General features: G+C 38.9%; 1 non-coding gene across 1 annotated transcript; it reads left to right on the top strand.

Annotated features, from left to right (window-relative positions):
* The first annotated feature begins 6,115 nt into the window (after positions 1 to 6,115).
* On the top strand, positions 6,116 to 6,221 carry LOC133865089 (small nucleolar RNA R71). Its single transcript, XR_009899621.1, has one exon. It is a non-coding gene; the product is annotated as a small nucleolar RNA R71 (small nucleolar RNA).
* Positions 6,222 to 8,076: the final 1,855 nt, after the last annotated feature.

The raw sequence follows: 8,076 nt of genomic DNA, 5'->3' as shown, positions 1-8,076 counted from the left end.
TCAAACCTAATGCCGTAGGATTAGGAACCAAATCCTAGGCATGAACACCTGAACCTACTAGGTGCGTCTATTCCCCCTTATGGGGTGATTGTCCTTCTTGACCCAAGCCTGCCTTCTTGTGAGTGGTTGCTGGCAGGACTTTATCATCCACTCCATCATGCTCTGCATCCAGATAGGTGGTTCACTGAGACCAAAGAGCTTGATATCTTGGTGCTTGATGATAAGGAGCCTGATACCACGGAGTCTGATACTGGGCCACAGGTCTAGTGCCATAATTAGCCTGTCGGGGCACTTCTTTCTTGGCCTTGGCTTTCTGAGCTTTCAGGAGGGAGCACTGAGGACGAACATGCCCACTTAGACCGCAGTGATGGCATATAGGAGATCTTCTTATGGAAGGAGGCTTCTGAGTGCCTATAACATCTCCAATGATCTTGTCCTTCCCTTTATCTTCAACAGTGGGGGGAGGCTCTGGAATTGCAGGTTTGACAAAAATAGACTTGGAGGTAGAGGGAACATCAGAAGAGGAAGCTACATACCCGAGACCAGTCTTGTCAGTTGGGCTCTTCTGAATAGACAGCATATGAGTCAGTTTTTCATCAATGACTCTTTCTAATTGGAGTTGTGTCTCTAGCATCTTCTCCTCAAGCTCTTGTATTCTGTGCAGTAATGAACTTTTCTCAGTCTGCAGACTGGTCAGATCATGGATATGCTACTTTCGCCCTTCCCTCAGCTTTTCATACTCTAAGTAGAGAGTCTTGTAAGCCTCCTTGAGCTCTTCCCCATTATCACTATGCTTCGAGTAATAAGAATCTTCCTCTTCAACTAGTGGAGCAACAAAGGCCAGAAATTTCTCAGTCTCAGGAGCTTTTTCTTCTGACTCATCGCTAAGAGTCACATTGTAAGCCTTCCCCTTGCCCTTCTTAAGATTCCCGCAATCTGCTCGAATATGCCCAAAACCTGAGCATTCATAACATCTGGGCCCTCTAGGATCCTTCTTTTCTTCTTCCTCAGGTTTAGCTTCTCTGGGAGCTTTCTTCATCTTTTCAGAAAACTTCTTTTTGAATCGGTCATCCCTCATTAGTCATATGAAATTCTTGGCTAACATAGCCACAGCTTTTTCTTCCTCCTCAGAGTCATCTTCAGATGAAGCTTCTACCTTTTTCTTGGAAGCCTTCAGGGCAACGGTCTTTAGCTTCTTGACCGGGGGCAGGGACAACTCATAAGTTTGAAGAGATTCCACCAACTCTTCAATCTTCATTTCTTCAAGATCTTTGCTTTCTTCAATAGTAGTTACCTTGATCCTGAAACGCTCAGGCAAAGATCTTAGAATCTTTTGGATGAGTTTTACATCCGAGATAGGCTTCCCGAGACTCACCATGGAGTTTCTCAGGTCACTCATCTTAGAGTAAAACTCTCCAAATGTCTCTTCTTCCAACATCTTAATTTCTTCAAATTTGGAAATCAACATTTGAAGTTTGGCAGATTTTACAAGCTTAGTGCCTTCATATGTTGTTTCCAAGATTTGCCATGCTTTTTGGGCTGATTCGCAATTGGAAATTTTTACAAATTTAGATGGCGAAAGTGCTTGCAAATTCGATCGATCTAATTTTATGTCGATCGATCTAAAGTCGATCGATCGAAATTACAGGTCCAAAAAGTCGATCGATCGATATTTTTGCAGAAACAGAATTCTGCAGAAAACAGACAGAACCGAAGTAAAACCCAAAAAACACTAAAAACAGTTTTTATACAGAACCAAAAACAGCTTATGGACAGAATTAACACTATGTACTAAATCAAACTAAATACAATCCTAAATATCCCATAAACAACCGTTAATCCCCGGCAACGGCGCCAAAAATTGAGCTCGGGACTCGCCGGCTACACGTGGATTTTAAATTTATATATGTTTACCACTCGCAATAGTACGTATCGATTGTACTATAGTAAGGGTGATCGAACCACAAAGATTATTGGTTGTTTTGCGTAATGGAATATGGAAAGGAACGTATTTAACTTAACTTAAAAATAAAAATAAAAGTAAAGGTTGTAGAATTAAAGCTACAACAACAAGGTGAAGAAATAAAAGCGGAAATGAAAACAAACGTAAAGAAAACTTAGGGTGTTGATCCTATTCAATCCTCCACCAATGCAATGCTTAAAGTCTATATGGACCTTCCTAACATGTTTGATATGAGCGCGTAATGGGTGTCAACCATTACGACGACCTCGACGTGAAAACACTCTAGTTAAGACGGAATCATAAAGCACCTAGGTTTACATTAATCTACTCCACGTAAAGACTAAACTATAATTGAAAAGACATTTACTCTACCAAAGGCGTGGAGTGACTAATGTTCCCTAGCTTACTACTCTATAACACATCCTAATGAGTATACACAATACATGAAAACCCTAACTAGGCCACAATGACAAGATATCTAGTTTCACACCAAATCATTCCACATAAAGTTAAACTACAATTGAAAAACAATTAGACTACCAAAGGGGTGAAATGATTGGTGCTCCCTAGCATACCCTATAAGGTGACTCTAATGAGAAATCATACATCATGTCAAATAGCATCATTGCAAAAGACATCATTCTTGTTTCCAAGAATGTTGGTTTTACTCAAGACTTCAAGAAAAACTCATAGACAAGTTAATCTATTTTTCATGAATAATTGGATTGGAATATTGATATAAAAACCTTTTAGCATGAGTTTTGATATCCTCTAGCCCTCAAACAATCATCAAACATCTAAAGAAAATCTTAAGAACCTCAAGAACACTACATGGTTTTGGATAGGATTTGGATCAAACCCTAAAACTTGAATTAGCTAGACATGAATTTAAACTAATCTAGGCATGGAAATGAATGAAAACAGTAAAGGAACAAGGGAGAAATGAATTGAAATCAACTATATTAAACTTAAAGAAATTCGGATTACAAAAGAGGAAGAAGAAAACTAACTAGAATATGAAGAGCAAAGGAAGAACAATAAGGAAACAAACTCTCTGGATTTCGGTCCAGAGAGTTACATCTAAGTAAATGAAAATACAAGAAATTGAAGTGATACACCTAAGCAAATCCGAATAAACCCCAACAGATGCATGTTCTAACCTAAAACCCTAATCTCATATATATAGAGAATTGGATTTACACAAGACCATCAAGAGCTAATCCTAGCCGCACAAACAGAGCTGGTCGGCGTCCATTTCTGTCCACAAAATCCAACTTATGATTTGAATTACATAAAGAATGCAAAGATCTGGAAATATCTGATTTTCTGGAAGATGCAAAGTCGATCGATCGAAAATATGTCGATCGATCGATCGAATTATTGGCTATACAAATAGTAGATCGATCGAATTGCCTTGGACGATTCTTCAACTTGCAGGAAAATGACTAAAGTACTCTTGATGTATTTTCAGGTCTAATTCAAGTGTTTTGAATTAGATTTCAACTAAGACCTGAAAATAAGATAAAACACAAAAACTACGACAAAATGTTATATATACAATACGAACTAGGTCTAACAAATGCAAATAAAGGGGTCTTGAATCAAACAATTCAAGACTTATCACACCCCCAAACTTACATAATGCTAGTCCCTAGCATTACAACTAGAAATTAAAATATAAACAACTAATCTATATCCTCTTTCGTGGGAAACGCGATTGCATTTAGCACATGCAACAAGCCTTTTTAAACCCCTAGGCTACCCTAGTGGACGAGTGAAGTCTCGTGAAGGTTTAACAGAAAATGCTACCTACAAACATTAACTTTACAAAATATACATGTTACCTAATAGAAAGAAGTATCATCAAAACAATGGTTCATAATTCATGAACAACTTTAAACTAATAAACTCCATCTTCACACATTTTAAGAAAATTATAGTCTACTTGCTTACAAATGGCCGGCTAAGATCTCATATGTTAAAAATGATACAGTTTGATATTAACATACAGTTATGGAGCTTTAAAAGAATATAACCTACATACATGCTCCAGTGTCTCAAAATCTTTATATCTCTCGCTAAATGGAATAACTAAGGCATAGACATACTTTATTTACATTATTTATTATGGCTGTGCAATGCTCAACTCCTTTAAGCTTCTAAATGACCTATGTACCAAGTGTTAGGCCAGTGACTCCCAAACCAGATGGCTTTAGGGCACTAGATGTAAAACATCCCTAAGGGCTTAATAACTCAAGTCAAGAAGAACTACGAAGTCAAGCTAACCATTTATTATTAACTTACATCTTTTGACGCGAACGCTCAATGCTTAATGAGGCAAGAGGTCCGGTTACACAATGAAGTTTTTTTTTTTTTTTTTTTTTTTTTTTTTTTTTTTTTTAACTATGCCCACGTTATCCATCTGACAAGTAATCTTGGTTTTCTGAGACACTAAAAACCATATGCAAGGTATTAACTTAAGTACATACCCCACAAACAATATGCCAATGTATGTCATGATTTTTCAAATTTCACAAGTGAATCTCATAGCCAAAAGTAATTAAGCAGACTTAGAATCTCTAATTGTGTGATCATGTGTTCAAAATTTTAAATTTGTCAATGAAAAGCAAATCACAATTATAAATCAACTAATTTCTATATAACAACATAGATATTCACAAAGAATTTTGAAAAATTTGTACAAAATTTAGACTAAGTGTACTTCTATACCCCCAAACTTAAAATAACACATTGTCCCCAATGTATACAAAATGAAAGCATGGTTTAAGGATAAAGAAAACCTGGACAGGGAGATATGGCTCAAAGCATACCCCCAAACTTAGAGGTAGAAACACTTAACCTGAAAAACAAAACTAAAAAGAAAGTGTAATATACAAGATCGCAAACAGAAATATCAAAAATGAAACTGTCACATTTCGATCGATCTACAATTCGATCGATCGAAACAAAAATGGATCGATCGAAATGCCTTGGAATAAGAAATAAAAACAGATTACTACAAAGCATAAAAATTAAACATAAAATATATACAATCAAACAAAATGAATGGGGTGCCTCCCAGGAGCGCTAAGTTTAACGTCTTCAGCCAGACCCTTCAAAATTCACTGCTAATGAATGGATTTGTGTCTGGCAGTGGTTGGGCAAAATTTATCGTTTCGTGCCCATTCGAATCCTTGAGACTTAGAGGGTAAGGCACTTCAGGTTTAAAATGTGCCTCAAGGAATTGTGTGTTGAAGTGTGGTGTTTCGGTAAACACTCCCTTACCCTTGGCAAGTTTGGTCTTTTCTAATTGCCCTATTGGTTCAGTCTTTGTCTCTCCCACCTTTGGATCAATGACTACCCCTCCACTCCTAGGAATAATAGGTGGACTAGAGCACTTCCCTATTTCTCTCTCATTAAAGGACTTAGCTAGTTGTCCAATTTGGACTTCTAGCTTTGCTATAGACTGAGAATGGGAATTCAGAATCTGAGTCTGAGACTTAAATTTACTAAGACTCCTCAAATGTAGAATTTCTAGGAGGTGGAAGGGTTGATTGCTATTGTGGGTTGGGAGGACGACTATTAGGTGGCGGCTGGTAGAATTGATTGTCGGACTACTGATAAGCTTGGTTTTGCAGTCCATTGTATTGTGGAACATTAGGCCGCCACATATTACTATTGTTTCTCAAGACCGGGTTATAAGAATTATTAAAATGATCACTAACCGGTCTAGAGTAAACTGCGTTCATCTGCTCAAAAGGAGGCTCAGAAGACTGTCCAATAATAGGACAATTTTCGGCCTGATGTGATGGATCGGAACAAAATGAACATGCATCATGTGGCGTGTGAATATGAGATGCAGTCGCAGGAACAAAACCAGATGCTAACAATTGATCTAACTTTCTAGATAAGGCATCCACCTTGGCACTCAAGTCTGAAGGTTGGGATACCTCATAAAGAGTTTGGCTCTTAGTGTTTGTCCTACGACCGGATGATGAATGGTGTAAAGAATTTTTAGACAAGTTTTCAAAAAGTGTCCATGCATCATCCTCATTCTTCAACATAAAAGTACCCCCACATGAGGCATCTACCATCTGTCTATGTGGCTCAGTCAAGCCATCATAGAAGCACTGTACAAGCTGCCACTTGGGAATAGCATGATGTGGACACTTTCGTAAAAGGTCCTTCATCCTCTCCCAAGTTTCATGAAAAGGTTCTCCCTCTACTTGCGAAAAACCAGTTATGGCTTTTCGTATTTGGTTGGTCTTCCCTATGGTAAAGTACTTCTTAAGGAACTCATGTTGCATCTGAGCCCAAGAAGTAATAGAGTTAGTCTCTAGGGAATTTAACCAATACTTAGCTTTATCCTTAAGGGAGAACGGAAATAAACGCATCCTTAAAGCATCCTTTGTAAAATTCTGCAACCTAATGGTGGAGCAGATTTCAATGAAGTCATCTAAATGCTTATAAGGATCCTCAGTACTAAGTCCGTAAAATAAAGGAAGCATTTGAATGAATCCGGACTTAATTTCAAAATGAGCTGCCGTAATGTCCGGCAACTGAAGGCTTGAAGTAGGTGTGTATGTTGAGGGAACATAGTGGTCCCTCAACAGCACAGGCTTTGGTTCTTCAGCCATTGGTGAATTAAAATGGGCTCTTAACAAAATAATGCGAAAAATAAATAACACAAGATTTTTGTTAACGAAGTGGAAACCCAAGATGAGAAAAACCACTCCGGAGCAGCCAAACCCAGGATATCTACTATTCAGAAGACAAGACTAGTTACAAGATAGTAGCACTCACATACCCTTGATGTAGTGGTCATACCTTGCACTCTAACATGTAGCCTAACACGAACGCCTCCCAACTAGGTCTCCTACCTGAAAGGGTCTTCAATGGAATCCTTTATCTTAGGGCCGACCCCTAAGATAGACTTCAGTTTAAGTGTATCAACAACACACACAGCAACGGCTTCGGAGAGAACAAATCAGCTCAATAACCTCAAAAAATAACTCTCTAAGCTCTAGTGGAATTCAGTACCGAATTCTTGCAAATCTCAAGCACAAGGGCCTCTATTTATAGGCTGAGGGCTCAAATGAGCGTCTGGCTTGATAAAGCTGGGCACCGTCCGGACGGTGGTCATGAGCCGTCCGGACGGACAACTGTGCAACCAAAATTTTGAGATTTTCTCTGAAAATCTTTCTTGTTTGAGAGCCTCGTCCGGACGGTGAAGCACTGTCGTCCGGACGGTCGCACGTCCGTTGCAAGTAATTTCCTTATAAAGGCTTTGACAGTCCAGACCAAGAGGATGGCCGTCCGAACGGGTGATCTGCTACACACAATTTTCATATCTGTTGAACGCGCGTACGGACCATGGTAGACCGGCGTCCAGACGGTTGAATTTGAATTGCGAACTTGCCTTAAGGAGTAGCGCATCCGGATGGGAATCCATGTCGTCCGGACGGTTGTAGCAATGTTCCCATATTTGCTTTTGGAAAGAAAATCTGAAGCTTGATCGAACACTAAGAGTTGTCCGGACGGATGCAAGCTGGAACAGAAGCTTTTCAATACAGAGGAGGGTTCGGACGGAAAACCACATCGTCCGGACGGATGATGCTTTAGTCTGACGGGCGTCCGGACGGCTGGAACTAGGGACAGATGGGCGTCCAGTCGGGATGACACGTCATCCAGGCGGCTAGCAGGGAACCGAATTCTCTAACTTGCAAATAGTACAGAATCTTCTGAAACACTTCTGAATAGCAAAATCCCTGTTAAAAAGCATATTTACATATAAGTGATTTTGTCCAATCAGAATGCAGCCAATCACAAACTAACAATAACAAAGTTTGGAAGAAGCTAAAGTCGGTAGACTCATTCTTGGAATGATTAGAACCAATTCAAGTTTGAACTTGTTTGCTGCAGAAAAGAGAAATCGGCAAAATCTGTTATTTTTGGAAAGATTCCAGAATGAGCACGTCTCTGTATTTTAACCATAACTTTCTTCTCAAGTATCGGATTGTGGTGAAATTAGCAGTGTTGGACAGCTGATAAAAAAAACAAATATGTTTGAAATAAGTTTTTTCTAATTCGGATGTTTACTATGTCAAAATTGC

Source organism: Alnus glutinosa, chromosome 3 (genome assembly GCF_958979055.1).
Source record: "Alnus glutinosa chromosome 3, dhAlnGlut1.1, whole genome shotgun sequence".
NCBI lineage: Eukaryota > Viridiplantae > Streptophyta > Magnoliopsida > Fagales > Betulaceae > Alnus > Alnus glutinosa.
This window is presented reverse-complemented; position numbering and strand designations above follow the sequence as displayed.